Below are 19,351 nucleotides of genomic sequence, written 5' to 3' on the forward strand. Positions count from 1 at the left end.
TAGTTACTGCTAAAGTGAACTTCTGCTTCTAGCTTTAGGACTGAGAACTGAGCTGCAAATAAACATGAACCGAAATAATTAAATCGATTACTACCTTTGGTTATTTTACTGTTAATCTGTGTAGCTTTTGTAGCTTCAGAATAATAACATTCAAATTCATTTTAGCTGAATTTTTTTTTTTTTTTTGTGGTTGAGATTCGTGCCTTCTTTTCAGTACTCAGAACTAGGTCTTGCTTGAGGCAATCATTTCATTTGTAAAGAAATTTATTCTCTAAACTTTGTCCCAGTGTGACTTCCGACCAGTTTATGCGTGGATAGCTGAAATAATACATTGCTAACAGTTTATTAGTTTCAGCTGCCATTTATCTCCTTTGGTATTAAATGTTCAATACTTCTGATGATTTAAAGGCCATCATTATAACAAGTTTGTGTTTCAGATACACTGAATACAAATGTAGTTTTAAAGTGAAACATAATAGCTTCTGTTTGACTCTCATACATCTATTTCCCTTTCCCGCACGCCACAAGTAAAGAATTGCTTGTCACTCAGTCTCCCACAGCCTGGGCCACCCTGGACTGCACGAGTGATGGTGCTCCCCAGGTTTTCTCAGCCTCATAGCATCCTCATTGTTTCATTCTCACCTCTGCCATCAGAAAGGAAGGAAATCATGAACAGGGAATATGGCCACAAATACCAGGGGTGCAAGGAATTAAATTAAACTACCTGGAAAATGCTCAGAGCTAAGGAGGAGATCCCCTTTGGACAGGAGAAGATGGACAGTGGCAAGGGAAGCAGAAGAAAAGGAGCTGGTGGCAGGAGACATGTTGGTTGTGCGTTGGCAGCGTTTGTTGCATGGTGGTGTATCGTTCATGGAAGGTCAGCAACAGCCAACACATGGGAGGAGGTATGTGGGAATACAGAGCCAGGACCCCAAATTAATCTAAATTCTTAATTGCCTAGATGCCTTGTATGCACCTAAGTGCAAATTAACCTTCTTACAACCTCAGTGTAGTTGTCACTTCTCCTTGCAGGCTTCTGAAATCCTAGCTCTTACGCGTTTCAGATGCCGAAGTGCCATTTCTGGGGGAGAACTGCCTAAGCCTTGTTTGCTGTTGAGCAGCTGAGCTCCTCCACCTCTGCCAGGGTTCACGGACTGAGTGCTCCTGTCTCTGATCTGTTTGCACTCTTGGAGCATGTTGTCTGAATTAGAAGACTCAAAACGGAGATCACAGCAGCGATAGGCTCTTTCTATGAGAATATAGAATGCAAAATTATAAGTTTTTCTCCTGGTTTTTATCACGTTTCTTGGACAAGTACCTTGACATTTCTGTTTCCATGATCAGGACCTGAGAATATCACATCCCTTTAACCAAGTGCTCAGTTTTTATGAATCCCTGTCTGGCATTGTTCCTCCTCTCTACCCTACTCGCGTTTAAAAAAATAAACAGCAGATCTTTATGTTGTCACATTTAATATCCTAGGTCTTTACTGTGAGCATCACCTATAGTTCCTCCTCCCAAGGACACTGCGATTTACAACAGATTGGCCCTGGAAACCAGAGGAAATGGCTTTCATTTTGAACCTGTTATTGAAATTTCTATCCATAAATTGAGCATAATTTAAATGCTACAGGTACCTACTGTAAGTCCTACAACAGTTTAATTGTAATGGTAGGCTTTATTTCTGAAGACTTATTTTTTAATTGGAAATCAAATCCTTGCTGCCTGACTGAAAGCTGCTCTCATTTATGTGAGTGTATAGCAGCTCCACTCCAGCCACTGAAGTTGTACCAAGGCCACTGAGAATACTATCGTCTTTAGAACAGCATAAACTTATTAGGATAACTGTTTGATCTTGTAAGTGAATTCAGAAAGCTAAAATCACCCTTCATCTAAAGCAGATAATTACATTAGGGTTAAATTAATTTATTTATTTGATGGTTATATCCTGGAGCCTGCCAGGATCCTCAGAGTATCTCTGCCTTGCTTGCTTCCTAGGATGAAAGTGATGGGACTGGAAGAAATGTGCAAGTTGCAAGTGCAAATGTGCCACCACCCACTTCTCTGTTATTTATTGCTGTTTACATAGCAGCTCAGGTTTGTGTGACATATCAGGCAAGTAAAGCGTCGGGTTGCTGCCTGACAGGAGAGGAAGCCTGATTGTTCACCACCTGGCTTAGTCATTACTGCTTGCACAAAATGACGGTAATGTGTGCGTAACCTGATGGCAAATTTCAATTCTTCATTCGCCTGCTCTCCATTAGATTTGTCTTTTATGCTGACTGTTCATGGAGGTATAGCAGTATAAAACGTGAACACTGTACCAGCTGTGCCCTTGGGACAGGAATCAAACGTGATGAAAGTGTGCTATTGTGACTGCAAAGGACCGGGAAAAATAGCTTGCAATTGTGAAATCCTTTTAAGAAGTGACATTTGAAAGTCAAAATGCAGATGAGGAAGAAGTGAAAATTTGCAAGGAAGATCTTCTTTCCCATACCTCCCCTGTTTTCCTTTATTTCTATATGTGTTTCCTTTTTTACCTGTATTGCGGTTTTTATTCCTACTTGAATCTCTGTTGTTTTTTAAAGTGATTCAAGGTCACCCATGCTTCTGGTGTAACAGAAGTATGTGACGCCAGTTCATTACTGCTAGGTCCACCATACATGACCTCAAATCCCTTGAATTTGGTTCCAGACTTCAGCATACATGCAGTCTTATGTCTGTTTTACTCATCTTGTCGTTATGAGTGCTGGTTGAATATTAGGCTTTCGGTAACCATATCAATCCTTTAGGCTCTCCTGACTGTAGACTGTCTGTTTTAAAGACACGGAAGGAGAAAGAAAGAGAGGGGGAGACATCTTGGATTTATTGCAAGAGTGAAGAACATCTTGGTTGGGACTTGGACCTTGTTAAACCCCTGCATCTATCAATCAAAAACACTGATTCTGAGCAATCAGGCTTCGTTACCTCCATTTGATGCAGAACTACTTGTTTAAACACAGAATGAGATAGAAGAAGTCGTAAAAGTCAATATGTTTGTTAAAATACTTGCTTCTGGTAGATGATATGGTACCTTTCATTGAAAATTGAATTGTAGAAAGTCATGTGAATGTGGCTAAACACAACCTGGGAAGTTGTTCTGAGAAAAATATATACTGTATCTTGGGAGAAAACATCCTGAAATCTAGCAGTTGCTATGGAAATGCTTAAATTAAATGTAAAGCGTGCATAAATTTTCAGTATTTCCAGCATCTTGGGAATGAGGGACATACGTTAGGGGAAAGGCTGTATACATGAACACTAAGCAGAAGATAAGATATGGGATTTTTTTTTCTGTGGATCTGCGTATGGAATATTCCATTAGCATGTCAATGTTCCATTCTCAGTGCAGACCAAAGCCCACACTTGAAGTTTGTTCCAAACTTCAGGACAAGCCAGAAACTTGGGCCTGAACTAATTATGCCACCAACTATCTTATCTTTGCTTGCAGCACTGCAGCTTGGCCAGCTTTGGGCAAACAAGCTGAATATGAGGTCCCTTCTAGAAAGGCCCTGCATACCACCACAGAAGATCACGGTATGCAGTTGGTCCGAGCTGACCCTATGTGGAGCAGAAGGATCAAGATGATCTCCAGAGATGCCTTTTGACCTCAGCTATTCCATGGTTTCCTGAAGGTGGAATACGTGAATAGCCTGATATTGTGTTACTCTTCCAACAGTCTGTCCATAGAGCTACAGATGTGCTTAAGAAGATGTAGGTATAAAGAAAAAAAGACAGGAAAGCACACTGGACTAAATTCCACTCCCTTACCCCCATTTTCTGTGCAGTGGAGATTTGACATAGACGGAGGATTTGAAAGTATGCACTTTATATGATACTCCGAAAATTGCCAGTTACGTGACAAGACACTCTTGGTAGTAAGAAGGAATCCTTGGGGGCCATTCTTTTTATTAGGTGCTCAAAATGTTGGCTTTGTAAGCTCTATGCACTAAGGAGAAGACAGCACATTGTGGCTTCTCTCCTGACCATCTTCGGTAAGTCCTGGACTTGTTGCACGTGCACAGGTGTATCTGCACAAATCACAGTATCAAAAATCGTAGAATCATAGAATGTTTTGGGTGGGAAGGGACCTTTAAAGGTCATCTAGTCCAACCTCCCTGCAAGGAGTAGGGATATAAAATAACTGTTTGGATGCAGTGCCTCTAAGGAACTACCAAGAATGACTAGTGGTTTGTATTATGGTACACAGGAGCTACCCTCAGAAATCAGGCTTACCATGCAAGAAACTATGCTATCACTATTTGACACAGATCTAGAGTGAGGGTATAGCTAAAAAACCCCTCCAGGTCTGTGGTGATGCTGTCGTGGGGAATAGCTAATCAGCCTGAAGACTGCAATTTACAGAAGCATTCTGAATCTCTACATGCTTGAAAGACAGCTTTTGTAAGGTATTTTGGTTTTCTGTTTTGATGTTCTTGTTAGATTATAGCTCAGCATTCTTATGCAAATTAAAAGAGAAACTGAATCTTCAACTTGCAGCTTCTTAAATGTCAATTTCCTCTTTAAAAAAAAAATAAAGTCCCTATAGAGAAATGTTGTATGAAACTATATGACACGCATACACACACATACATTTGATAACGCAAGTTATTCAGTTTAATCCAAATCTTGACTTATGACATGAAGTGGCTTCCCTCCCCAAGGAACTTTTTATCTGTCTGCATCAGCATTTTGATTTGGGAATGCACTTCTGGAATGGTTGTCAGAAAGGAAGACAAAAACTCGTGTCCTTTTTGGTGAAACTAAATCAGAAGGTGTGCTCCAAAAGTGTGCCTAATGTGTCCCATCCACTTATGGGTATTCAGACCACTGGACTTCGTTTGAGTAGGTGTGCCGAGCCTCCGCAGATGGTGACTCAAGTTCTTGCAATTGTAGGAGCGCCATCAAGCTTGAAAATTGCAAAAGATCACAGGCATAATCTTGACTACACTAAAGTGAAAAATAAGATTCCTATTCACTTTGGGGAAGGCATTTTATACCCCGCCTTGGCAGCCAGGTGACAAGAATGAACTCCAGCAATTGATTTTTAGATATGACTGCTGGATCCAAAGCCATAATATACTCTGAATTGCACTTATCTGCAGAGCTAGAAAAATACACCTTTTTGCATCCTTTAGTAAAGACACATTAACTCTGCTGGACAGTCGCATTAATGGATAGCTTTAGTAATATCATAGCTTGTTTGTTTGCCACTGTCCGTACACACAAAATAAATTCCTCTGCACCTGCCTGTCCTTTACAGCCATTTTAGATGTTATTTTGTACAGATATGAGTGTTCATAATTTGTTAATAACTGCCATGATGAAGGGAAAAAAAAAGAGTATTCAGTCAAGTCCTTCATCTGTGTATTTATTATTTCTATTTTTATTGTTTCATTTAGATAATAGCTGAAATGTTAAGGGTTGAAGATAGCTATTTCCATGTGTGAATAACCCCACATCCTGTTCTGGGAGATGTCAGTAAAGATACTGCTGTGTCCATATAGGCAGGTATTTGATTAAGGGACTTCAGGTATGTATTTATATTAGTTCTCTACCAAGTAAAATATTCTGGCAAAAAATCCAGAAGCAACAAATGGTACCTGGTGGATTTGATTTCAGACTGTAAGCCTCATGCTCTGTCTTCGTAACCCATGGCGTAAGGAAATTATTTTAACCATAGAGCTAAACATTACTGTATTCTTTTGAGACTATTTTGGCAAACATAGAGCCCATTGAAGAGAGAATCAGGAGTCATATTTGTGAAAATATGTTGGGAATAGAAATTAAACTATAATATCTGCATTATGAGAATATACTTTTTAATTAAAAAGAATATATTTACATAGCCAATATTGATCATACTGTATTGGAGGAACCTGTTACTGCTTGTCACAAGAGACGCTCATCCTCAGGCTTGATTTGATTGACATGTGAACGATGCCTATCTCAATGTTTAGATTCATTCATTTAGATTGAATCCAAGTTGCATATTGTGACTGTTATATTTGGTACAGTAATTGAAAGCAGTGTGTTTGAATAGAGTACATTGTAAATTAAAGCATTTTATTTAGTCATAATTAGCAGATATAGTAATCAAGATCCCACAGACTTTATTTCTTTGGGGAAAAAATATTTAAAGAATAATAGGAAGTTAATATGCCTCCATAAAAATTTAAATGCATGGGGCCAGATTGTGACAGTTTGCTCATACAGCACTAAGGTTCTATTTAACATGCAAATTAGGTAATGTGGACTATCTGCTTTTGAAATGCTAGATTCAGATATCCTTATTAATTTGGGGTTATACTGAATTCCACATGTTGCCCTAATTACGACAGTGAGAATTATTTGCGGAATATAGTACTATTTAATTGAGGAAGGCTATCATAAATGGTCTGTAAGGAGTGGGTTCATGTAACTTTTAACTCTGAGTAAAATTAAAGGTTAAAGTTAAGGTTCAGAATTATCTTACAAAGTTTACCTCATCTAAGTCCAGATCAAAACATGAAAACTCTAATATTCTGAAACTTAAGGTAAGAGTTCGGGAGGGTTTCGCAAAAATAATAGCATGAGTACTTTGAATCAACTTTACTTTGGTGGTAGTTTTAATTTTTTGTATGAATAATAGATGATCTAATCCCTAAATTGTACGCAGACAAATCATGCTGCTTATTCACTCTATGTAATATATAATTCTTGTTTTAACAAGTTAGCTAAATCATGGTCTACTCAAATTTTTATATTTGTCTATCCCTTTAGTATCCTAGCACTGCTCAATGGAAGATAAACAAGTGTGGGAATAACTCTCAGATCTCTTTCTTTGTCCATTCTTCCCTGGATGGGAACACTGGATGGATTTTTTTCTCAAGCTGATACACACTGTTTTTAAGTCAAGATCAAAACACTGCACTTGTATTCTGCCTGGATAGGAGTTCCTGTTCCTAAAATAATAATATAATTTCTGATTCCTACAGAGGTGAATTCAGCCTACAGAGGTAGTCTTCAGCCACCTTCTAAGAATTTGAAGTTTTCATTGCTAACAAATAATTGCTGCTGTTTAATTTGTTGTATTGAATGCCTGATGTATGCATAAAGTAATGTTAAGGTGATTGCAGGGGCATCAGGCCTCGTTGCCATGGAAATACACATTTACTTCCACAAACACATTTCAAAAAGAAAAATCACTTTTACACAAGTTCATCAAAAGAGTAAATTAATTTGTTAATACAATTAGAATAAAATCACAAACTCCAGCTTCTGCTTCTCGTTGGTAAGGAAAGCTTCTTCCAGCAGAGGACCTAAGATGTTCAACTTTGCCAAGTTGGGTAATTTGGCTCTTGCCATAGCTACTGCAGAGATCCTCCATGTGGGTTTACTTTGGGGAAGATCAACTGAGAACTCTGTAGCAGAGTATGCTGCATTTTGCTTAGCTTCTCAAAACACATCAGCAAAGTTGAGATTTCTTGGGGCCATACCGCTGCTGCTTGATCTTACCCAGCTATTAAGGCTGGTCCTGCTCCAAGGAAGTCCTCTAGCACTGTAGCACACAGTTCAGTACAAAGTGCCAGAAGGTCCAAACTCCTGCCTCTCCTAGAGACTGTCATAGTTCAGCCCCGATCAGGACCAGACTACGCAGTCTCTCTCTCACTCCCCACACCCTCCGAGAGAATAGGGAGAGATAAGGTAAGGAAAAATGGCTCAAGGTTTGAAATAAGGACAGGGAGAAAATCCTTAAAGTTACCGTCACGGGGAAAACAGACTCGACTTGGGGAAAACTATTCATTTATTACCAAAAACAGCAGGAGAATGAGACAGAGAACAAGATAACCTCCCCTCACCGCTTCCTCTTCCCAAGCTTAACATTATCTCTACTACCTTCCCCCCCACCCCCGAGTGGCACAGGGGGGAAGAGTGAATGGGGCTGCAGTCAATTCATCACATGTTGTTTTACGCCGCTGCTTCATGGTCGGGGGAAGAACTCCTCACATTCCTCCCCTGCTCTGTTGTGGGGTCCCACCCATACGCCACAGTCCTTCCTGAAACTGCCCCGGCATGGGTCATCTCTTCCACGGGGTGCAGTCTCTCCAGAACGGCTGTCCCAGCGGGCCCTCCATGGGCCACAGCCTCCTTCAGGCATCCACCTCCCCCGATGTGGGGTCCTCCACGGACTGCAGGTGCATCTCTGCTCCTCCATGGACCTCCATGGGCTGCAGGGGGACAACCTGTTCCACCATGGTCATCACCACAGGCTGCAGGGGAATCTTGGCCAGGAGCCGCATTACTCCTCCCCCTCACTTCTGAACTGACCTTGGCATCTGCAGCCATTCCTCTAACAAGAAAAGTTCTTCACAAGAGGATGGCAGATGCCTCTCAGAATCTCTTCACATCATCCAGCTCATCTCCTCTCCACTTCTTGCAGCAGGGCTAGGCCGAGTCGGGCCCAGCCAGCTGCCTGGCAAGAGGCCAGAGGGTGAGGCCTGGAAGGCCCATGAGGCCTGTGTCTCCCCCTCTGTGCCTCTGCCCCTGATCAGCTTCTTCACATCTTCTCTTCTTTTTTTTTTTTTTTCTGTTTTCCCCTTCTTAAATACATTATCGCAGAGGCGTTATCACAGGACATTCTGCTACCACTTGGCTCAGCCTTGGTCCTCCCTAGGCCCAGCCAAGTCCACTGAACAAAGCGGAGCGACTTCTAGCAGTTTCCTACAGAAGCTACCACCTTAGGCCCGCCCTCACTAAAGAAAACCACAACAGAGACTTGTCACACTGCACCCTTAAAGGGGCTACGGTGACAGTGTAATAATTGTCCCGAAATGTGTGACATGCTAGTGGCTGCAGTTGGGTACCACAAAGGAGGTGAATGCTAAGTCAAGACAAACCTAGCTGACACTGTGACCGTTCAAAAATCTGCTGCTTTTCCTGAACAGAAACCTTCCTACCCTTGTGCTGATATTGCCTGTCTGTCTGTGCTTATCTCATCCTCTACCTGTCTTTCAGTGAACAGTGAAAAATGGTACGGAAGAACAAAGGCACTGATCCACTTACTGTTTCTTTTCAATGCCTTGATCTCAAAGATGAAAACTTGGGTGTAAATGTAAGCTGTCGAGGGCTGTGCAGAGAAAGAGTTTTTGAGGGCTTTCATGTCAGCTCTAGAAGTGCTCTAGAAGAATTACACATGCTCACCTGCTAAAATAAAATTATGTGATAGGCATTCCTAAGAAAATAACAGGAGGAATGATAAAATCCCGAAGTACACTCTTTTTAAAAAAAGGATGGGTAGATTCAGAGGACGATGGAAGCACTTCATCTTAGAAATAACCACTTTAGTGAATTCTTCAAGGCCAGTGGAGATTACAAGCTTTGCTGACAATACTGGATCCTGAAACAATCCTTTTATACTGATGACTGACACATCTGTACTGGGAAGATGCTTGTAGTTAAGAGCATTTGTATACACGAAGACAAATTAAAGTTCACATGACAAGAGAAAAACTCTATAACTATAGATATAAACTGCATATTTAATTATAAAAAAAATATGAAAATACATCGGAGAATGGTTATAGATCAATGCTCCCTATACTTCTTTAGTTTGGAAATAAGCATTTTTTTTTCATCCAGATCTTTTAAAACAACAATTCACTGAAACATAATCTTATAAATAAGCAAATGTGCTACTTTTGTCAAGAAGATGTAGGAATTGCAAGGTAGAATAATTCAGACTTATCTGATTCTACTATGTATATATCAAACATATGCTTCAGAAGTAAAAAATATCAACTATATGATATGGAGCTTAACAACATTAAAAAAACACCAATTCTATGGAAATATGAAATGGATTTTGTGTTTGCTAGGTTTTGTTTCACGTTGGCTTGCTTTCTTATCACCTGAGAATTCTTCTGTTGTATACCAGAACAAAGGACCTGCAACATTTAAAATCTGTGGTAGACTTGTGTTAAATGAAATCTGGTCTGACAGATGCTGAAAGAAGATAAATTATTTAAGAAAAATGTTGCATAAAAGTTTTACTGAACTGAGAGAAAGAGAAAATTCCCATGACTACCTGCTTTTTTTTCTGAATAACGTCAATAGAAGTGGCAACATTGAAATAGCTATTTGTAGAAGAAAGACGTAATGGAAAAATCAAAAATCTCCGTCACTGCTATTCTTTTTGTGTTTTGGGGGCATGTAATTTTCAAGTTGCACTAAGCTTAGTGCAACTATTATTGGTTCTTACTGGTGTCAACTATTCCTATGAAATCAGGAGAAATACTTGGTGAATAAGATTTCAAGATTATCTATTTTCTTTTCTATAGCTTTTAAACAATCATAACATCTCTCTATTAATTTAGAATAGACAAAAGAGAATGGAGAGATTTTTTGTCATTTGTGTTTTCATATATACACTTTGGTCTAACTTGACCTTGAGTGTTATGGTGGTATTAATCCTGGATACGACTCCAGGGCAACCATGACCAGCATAGTGTGCTCCGTTCCACTCTTCAGAATTCAGAAAACATGCAGGTCAGATGGTCCCATGAAGAGCAATAAGACTTGTTACAGAAAGATAAAACATGTTCATAGTGAAAAACACTAGGAGTTCAATATTTAGCTTACAAAGGACTACATGAAGAGTTTACGGTGCCAAAATCTGTAAATACTAGCATGGGAACAAAATAGCCTTTCAATTCATCAGGAAAAAAAAAAAAAAAACAGAGTAAGAGCTAAGGGAACCTGACACTAAATTCCTTTCAGAAATTAAGAGGAAAATGAGGGCAAATTTTTTTTTTTATTCAATAGAATTGACTCAGCAAGAGTTATATAGGTTCACCGTCACTGAATGTTTTTCTAAAAGATACACTTTGTTTCAAACTGGAGTCAATGCCAGGGAAATCTATATCCTGTGTTTCGCTGAAGATGAGACAATTATCAAAATGGTCTCATTTAGCTGTAATCCCAATATAACTATGGAATCCTAAGCGTCGTTTCTGATTCCTTCTTTAAGGCAGGAAAGGTGGTGATTTAAGATTCCAAGAGTAATTTTAGTTTGCTGAGGACTACATCTTTCACAGATGAAGGAGGACTCTGCCGAAGATGAAGGCATACTTTGTATACCTTTAATCACCTATACTCACCTCCAGTCTGTTGGCTTTGCTGGCGTAATTATGCCAGCAAAAATTGTAAAGGTGTGTGGTTCATTCACTGGTGTCACTGCTCTAATATAAGATCAGTTATACTATCAAGTGTGAGTCTTCAGAAGGAATCTGTCAAGACCACAGATCTACAATCTTACTGCTGATGATATTCCTTAATTTAGGTATTGAGATATTTTTCTCACAAAACATTGAGTAGTCATAATATATATATACTTGTAAGAAAAAGGTGATTTCAGTGGTCTTCCCTATGCGGAATTATTTTGGTAGAAAATATAGTAGAAAAGTGCTAAAATGTTCTTGTTGACCTTTGTTAACTAAGGAAATCTCTTTTTAATTCAAAATGACCTTTCTGTTCAAAATGGAGTTAGGTTATATCGAAGAAGGTTAACAGTTTTAAAAGGTCAAAAACAAATTAAATCTTTTGAAGTAATCAAAATACTTCTGTTGACCTGACCTTTATTTATTTATTCATCCATTCAGTTTTTGGATGGTAGTATGTAAAAATATTTATATCTGGGACATTACTAGTGTTGCAAGGTGGGAGAAAAAAATTGAAATCTTCAGAAATTCTTATGAGACAAATGTTTTCATGTAGTTATGTATATTAAGATGCACCTTACATTTGACTGTCAACAAGAAAGTGATTCTAGACACAGCAACTTTTGTGATGGGGAAGTCGAATTATCTAATTGTAGAAAGACTTCAAAGCAGATGCACTCAACAATGCTTCTGCTACAACTATTGTGATATAATTATGAGAATTTACTTATTAAGATAGTCTTAGCATTTATAAATTAAAAATTTGCTCAACATCTTTGAAAACAAAGGAAAGATGTCCACTTAATGCAACAGTTTATGAGTTATGTCTTAGTACAGTCATAAAAATAGCAGCAAAATCCTCCATTACTGGGTAGATGGACCATCATCTAACCATTTTGGAGAGTATAAAAGAAGAGATGAGGAAATTAAAATTTCCTTCATGTTGAGAAGTAATCCTTTTTATTTACCACAGCACAGAAACGATTAGTTTGTCAGTGCCTGCATAGGGGCACAGTGGTCTTCACTGGTATTTGACTCTGAAAATGTTATACAACCCTACTTTATGCTTTTCTCTTCTTCCACACCTCAAATGTATGTTTTTAAATCCTCTTAAGGAATGAATTTTTCATTTTCTGCATGAAGACATTGTCCATGTATTCTTGTCACTGCAATGCAAATAGGCATAGTAATAAATATTGTCTGAATCCATAAATCAAGGGAATTATAGCACTAAACAGAAAATAGAAGATGATTACAGAGGTGAGTTTGTTGCCCTTCTTGGTCCAAATAGCTGGGCACAATTGAGGACCTGAGAGTTTCTCATGTTGAGAGGAGCAACCAATGATAGATTCTGTTAGCTTTTGGGTGCAAATCTGGCTTATTTACAGGAAAAGCACTAAATCCTGTTTCTCCAAGTGCCACAGAAAGAACGATAAGTCATATCCTTACAACTCAAAGCCTACCCACTAGCAAATTATCTGCCAAAAGATTCTCTAGCTTGTTTCCTGTTGAGGCCACCCTAACAGTTTGTCAATGGCTGTCCTCTGCATTTTTGCTCTACTGTTCTTCTTTCTGCATTTGCCATACCTCCGCATTAACGCTGTTTCCATTACTGTAAGCAATGAGGTATTGAATTGCTGCAGCCACCAGAAGAACGGCTGACGTTCCTGCGGCAGAGCAGGAAATCTAGCTAGGAAAGGAAAAAAAAAACCAGAAAAAAACTGCAAGTCCAGCTTGTCAGCCATGATTCTGGGCAGCTTCACAGAAAAGGAGGGGAAAATATTCTTCCTTCGTTTGTGAAACCAATACTGAGAAGTGCACATTTCTGGAAGAATCTGTGCAGTGCAGGAGTGTTTGGGTAGTAACAAAGGTCTTCATTCCTCTAACCTTACGTTATCTTGGCCTCCCTTCAAAGAAAAACACATGTTCTGCTGCGGAGAATGCTTTATTAAGTCTTTGTAACTCTTGTCCCGCTGTCTCCGTGTGCATATGCAGAAATGTTTCATTATCCAGACCCTAGATATGTAATTGGGGCAACATTCTCTGAGGAAATAATATGATGTAAAATTCCTACTGAAGAGATCGCTGAGTGTAAAGTGGGAAGTCTTAGTCACAGTTGTTTGAAACACTCCATGATACAAGAGAATTTTGCCTTTTCCCTTTCATTACTAGTCTGCATTTGTTGGCAGAGATCACAGGAGTTTCTTTACTCAGTATAATCTATTTCGTATTTTACATTAATGCAAATAAATGAAACTGCTTGGATTAGGGGTTAATGTTCATTAAAAAAAACAAGAAATCTCTGGGAACCTTTTGGCTCTCAAAAAAACCTGTTTCATTTAAATAAAAATGAAGCACCACAACAGCAAAATAAAAATCATTAAGTAAAGTGATGTTATAAATAATGCTGCTGAGAGATTCTCTTTACAAGTAAATGTATGGATACATTCAGAATACAAGAGCTTATAAATAGCTCTTCTGGCATTTTATCGTCTTTCAATCACAATAACTTACAGTATGCTTACTGCTTTCTGGAATTATTTGTACAAGAGACAGATGGGGAGCTAGAAAGTAGGTTTGTTTTAAAGGTATTACAGTGTGACTGTCATGGTGAGTGTATTACCAGACCTTATTGTTTTGAGGTACTAGGAATTACAGTGGTTATCTCTAACACATATTCTTTTTTTCTTTCTTTCTTTCTTTCTTCACTGCCATCCACTTGCAAAGTTAGACCTGGATCCTGCATTTGTAGCAAACTGAGTGATGTAAAATAACTACATTAACATCCTTGAAGCCACAGAATGTGTTAGGGCTTTTTCCCTTGGCTTGTATGATATATCTTTTGATGTTTCAGAAAACAGAACTGAAAAAACAGTGACCAGATAAAAATAGGGATATACATGTTGATATTTCAGCAAATGTCATTTCATTGTGTGATGATTTCTAGCTAGCCAGCCGTTTCACAATGACTGTCCCATATCTATGCTGTGCTAAAATACCACTTAGACTGAAGATTTTTTAGGAGTTACAATGTAAACTGTTGGAAGAGTTTGATTTTTGATGGTTTTGTGAAGCCAGATAATGCCTAAGTCCAGTCCATTGACTTAAGTGAATTTCGGTATGACAAGAAAACGAATGAAGTAGAAAATACCCTGTTAATCATCCTGGATAATCTAAAGATACCCTTTACTTCATGTCACAGAGGCAGGGAGTGTGTGTTTATATCTAGGTGAGAATCCTTGCATCCTGAAACACTTCATACCGCAGCTCCGTGCAAATTCTCCTCTGAAGGACTCCACTGAAGCCACTCCTGCTGTGAGTTTGGGAAGAAGGGTCACACGGGACCCAAGACTGATTGCTGTCCCACATAGTTCCCACCTGAGCCAAAGCAGTGGGGTTATAGTTTATAATAATACTGCCATACTGCATTGCTACAGTACTCATCACCACAGTGGAACCGCTGGGAACTTAAGAGGAATCCTTAGCCTCATTCTAATGAGTATTTGAAGTGGCTGGAATCTTCTCTGTTACAAACGAAGATAAACTTAAAGCTTCTAAAACTTTCACAAAACACAGAGCCATTTTTCTTTGTTTTGCCTCAAATTGAAATGCCAGTAATTTATTTATAACCAAGTTGAGTGGTGCCGTCGACACGCTGGAAGGGAGGGATGCCATCCAGAGGGACCTTGACAGGCTGGAGAGGTGGGCCTGTGTCAACCTCATGGAGTTCAACCAGGCCAAGTGCAAGGTCCTGCACCTGGGTCATGGCAATCCCAGGCACAAATACAGGCTGGGCGGGGAATGGATTGAGAGCAGCCCTGAGGAGAAGGACTTGGGAGTGCTGGTGGATGAGAAGCTTAACATGAGCAGGCAATGCGCCCTTGCAGCCCAGAAGGCCAACCGCATCCTGGGCTGCATCAAGAGAAGCGTGGCCAGCAGGTCGAGGGAGGTGATTCTCCCCCTCTACTCTGCCCTGGTGAGACCCCACCTGGAATACTGTGTCCAGTTCTGGAGCCCCCAACACAAGAAGGACATGGACCAGTTGGAGAAGGTCCAGAGGAGGGCCACGAAGATGATAAAAGGGCTGGAGCACCTCTCTTATGAGGACAGGCTGAGAGAGTTGGGGCTGTTCAGCCTGGAGAAGAGGAGGCTCCGGGGAGACCTGATAGCAGTCTTCCAGTACCTCAAGGGGGCCTACAAGAAAGATGGGGAAAGGCTGTTTAGTAGGGCCTGTTGCGATAGGACGAGAGGTAATGGTTTTAAAATAGAGGGGGGTAGATTTAGATTAGAAATTAGGAAAAAATTTTTTACGATGCGAGTTATAGAACACTGGAACAGGTTGCCCAGAAAGGTGGTGGAGGCCCCATCTCTGCAAGCGTTCAAGGCCAGGCTGGATGAGGCTCTGAGCAACCTGACCTAGTCAGGGATGTCCCTGCTCCTTGCAGGGGGGTTGGACTAGATGACCTTTGAAGGTCCCTTCCAACCCTAACCATTCTATGATTCTATGTTTAATCACTATAATTAATATAAATAAATGCTGTTTTAAAAGGTAGTCACAATCTAAAAATCACATTTTCTTTTTAAATAACTTTGCAGGGGGACATTGTAGAGAATTGCAAAACTGCTTTTAAATGTCATTTCAAGTCATTAAGTTTATTGAAATTGATCCTTCTCCAAACAAAAAAAAAAATATTCAAATAGAGAAAATTTTCTTGAACATTTTCCCAGTAAATGTCTAATTATAATTTAGAATTAGAATGTTAGAAATTACAAATCTAATTTCTATTTAGAAATTTACTGTAGGAAACTGCTTCTATCTCTGGAGCAATAAAAACTGGAGTGAGAATTTTTATATTGGTCATAGTTATCAGAAAGACAGGCTTTTTTTTAACTCAAAGAAGTAAGGCACAATAGGCTGGATTCCTCTCAGATTCCTAGGCAATTTGGTTAACCTTCATATGACTCCTCTTCCTCATCTACAGAAATGAGGTAACAGCTCCCTTTCTGATAGTGCCATGAGCATTAATCCATTGTTCTGGTACAAAGTAAGTAAATTCACAGATTAGAGGCTGCAGCAGTTGTAACTATTTCAAGAAATAAAATTTTGTCTTCCACTTCAGATTATGGGAAAAAAAAATTAAAATAGCATTCCTAAACTTTTGATCTTTATGAGAAGTTTTTCTTTTCAGATGGGAACTGACACAGTATACTGTCCTGCTGCAGCTACATATTCATAGTAATGAACTGTAAATGTTTTTACAAACATAAATAACATTATTTAAACAATTTGAAAAAACCCAACTCTAAATTCAAGTCTAAAGTAATTCTCTCCTTGGGACCTATATGAGCAAGCACAAGTATGCACACTGGATGCAATGGACATTGTGGTTGCTCAGAACCTCATCCTTACCTTCTCCTGAGGTCAGAAGATTTATGTTTCTCATTTCTCTTGCAGAAGTCATGAGATGGCTGGGTGTAAGGATAGTTATTTACTTGAAAGCTTGCTTCTATTAACAAAATTCTGCATTCCCATACTGGAAAACAGCCCTTACTATATGAAATAGTACTATGCTCACCTGTTAAAAATTTATTTTCTGTTCTGTGATCAAATTGTCCCATGACTCACAATCAAATATAAATACATGAAGAAAAAGTCTTTAAATCAATTACTGTCCTGGATCATTTGGCTATTACAGAAATGACCAAACTTCTCAATTAATCTTGAAGAGAAATTAAATTGGTCACTGGACTGCAAGAATCCAGTAACAGTTTTGTACTCTACTGAGCCACTAAATAACATACAATGTGATTCATAATGTATCTGAACTCAAGCTCAGATAAGAAAAAAGACAAACAAGCTTTTATTCAAGGTTGCCTACCAAAATTTTAATTGGAAGACATTCCAAGTGAGCTACCCCAGCTTAGTGTTGCATTTGCTATTTTGCATTCATGGAGGTAAAACGTATATGAAACAAATGGGATCCATTTCCTGGAAAATCTCTTTTTCATAAGACAGTTGTTTTTCTCTAAAAATATCCTCAAACTATTAAGTAATTTAAAACTAGACTGCCTTTGATCCTTCTCATTCTCTTATCATCAGCCTGGCTAAAACTCTCTGCATGGGAAAACTGTTTAAACCCTTTTGTGGAACACCTTTCCATATGGATATGCAGTTTAGCACAGAGGAGGACTTGTTACAAAGTGCAAGTAAATGTAGTTTCTTATAGAATTTACAGTATAAACTATAATTATCCTTGAAAAAAAAAAAAAAGTAAATTTAAAAAGATGTAAGGATGATCTTCTAATTTAGCAAAGTCTGGGTTTTTAGATAAGGAAACACATTTGAGCTCCATATGACTGTTAAATGTGCCAAATTAAAAATGCCAGATATGTCTAATTCATGCTGCAGACTAGCGATAGCATGCAGTCATTATGCCAGTTAGATGGAAGCCATTTAAAGGGAAGATAAAACAGAGAGTGGGATGGTATATGAAGACCATTTTAACAGCAAGCCGGAAGAGTATGGTCCTGTATTTTCCTATACTATGGGAACAGCACAGATTATTTTAAACCTAGTAAACAGAAGCTGCAACTATTTACCTTGTGTTTCATATCCATCTTTGGAAAAGACTAAGGCCTAATGATCTGATTTTCCCACTGATGAAACTGCAGCTGCAGAAATGGCAAAATGTCCCACTGGAAATCTGCTGCACAGTTTCTTCGAAAGCTGGCTGAGATCGTCTGCCTTGCGAGCTGTGTTACACAGCAGCACCACTGATCTGTAAATAAGGGTCATCTGCTGTATGGGCAACAGAACCTGAAAAGGTGACCACAAAGAAGACGATCAAGGACTTTTGGATACTGTGTGGTGGCCCAGTCTGTCCTTCACAGACATTTGCTGGATGAAACGCCTGGTGGAACATAGACCCTTCCTCCTTTTAAGACCTATGTGGAGCTATAGAGAAGGAATGGCAGTAAAGATACAAAATAAATCAATGGTACATTAATCATCACACAAATGTCTCCCCACTGCGCTGGGTCTTTTCCAAAGGGATTTTGGCCAGTAAAATAGCCACTAAGGAACTGTAGTTACAGATAGAAAAGGAGATAAGCGCTACCTTTGTATGGATCAAATAACATCATGCCCAGAAGGTACGGGTGCCTCAGGGTGGTTTTCGCTGTCTTCGCACCTTAGCCTGAGACAAGAAAAGCTGTCCATTCCACTGCATACATTTGTTTACTCGAGTGGAGCCAGACCCTTAATGGAGTTGGAGATAATTGTTCAACAAAAACTGCACATGCACTCAAAGCGCTGCCTTTCTGCTCCCCTAACATGAGCTACTCTGGAAAGCAGCTTAGACCCAGCCTGTGGTTTTGCATTGCAATCTGTAGATAGGTGAAGGGAACAAGAGTCTCGCTGCTGCTCAGTTATTCTGAGAAGGGGTAGGAAGGTGGGAGGCACTCAGCAGTCTCTGTCACTGCCCCTGCCAGGGTCCCTCCTGCACATTTCCCTGCTGCTTCCAGGTGGTTTTAAGCTTCACTCCTCCCCCTGGCAGCACCCACCTAAGACATCACTCACCTTTTACGATGAGGATCTGCCAGCCCACCAGCAGACTGAAGAGCTGAGGAAATTAAGAGGCAACAGAATTACAGAATTGACTACTAATAATTTGAACATGCACAGAGAGGGGATGCAAGCATTCTGTGGGTAATCTGTTTACTGGTTTGGGTTGCTTTCTAGACATAGCACATCTCATGTAAAACAAGCATTATTTTACTGATGATGATACGCAAGTCTTGTATGAAGTGAACAGATTAAACTGTTTATGTTCAACTGCTGAAAACACTCCAGAAATTGATGTCAATGTCGGAAACCTTATTAGGTTTCAGAAGAGGTAGGAAAGCTTCAGCCTAATCACAAGATAGGAGGTCTTCAGGCTCTGGAGAATGACATCTGAAGGGCATTGAGATTGTTTTCTATAAAAGGAAAGGGCATATTTCCAGTACATATATAATCACTGGTAGCATTTATGTTGTCATCCTCTCTAAAGTGGTAACAAAGTGCACAAATGGTGGATGATTAGAGAGGTCAGTGAAGTGCTCCATTCAGCTGT

At 39.4% G+C, this 19,351-nt stretch overlaps 2 protein-coding genes across 3 annotated transcripts in view; one reads left to right on the forward strand and one right to left on the reverse strand.

Moving 5' to 3' along the window:
- The window catches only part of GABBR2 (gamma-aminobutyric acid type B receptor subunit 2), a 488,684-nt gene that overhangs the window by 422,305 nt on the left and 47,028 nt on the right, over positions 1 to 19,351 (forward strand). The window lies entirely within an intron of this gene.
- ABITRAM (actin binding transcription modulator) overlaps positions 1 to 19,351 on the reverse strand; it is a 301,888-nt gene that overhangs the window by 44,953 nt on the left and 237,584 nt on the right. The window contains exon 7 of one of the 2 annotated variants that reach the window (XM_086740486.1): positions 15,341 to 15,431. The exons of the other annotated variant lie outside the window; for it this stretch is intronic. The gene's annotated coding sequence lies outside the window, so the exon portion shown is untranslated. Of the gene's footprint in view, positions 1 to 15,340; positions 15,432 to 19,351 lie in introns of those variants that run through there. 2 annotated transcript variants of the gene reach the window in all.

This window comes from Chlamydotis macqueenii, chromosome 2 (genome assembly GCF_036417535.1).
Source record: "Chlamydotis macqueenii isolate bChlMac1 chromosome 2, bChlMac1.mat, whole genome shotgun sequence".
Taxonomy (NCBI): Eukaryota; Metazoa; Chordata; class Aves; order Otidiformes; family Otididae; genus Chlamydotis; species Chlamydotis macqueenii.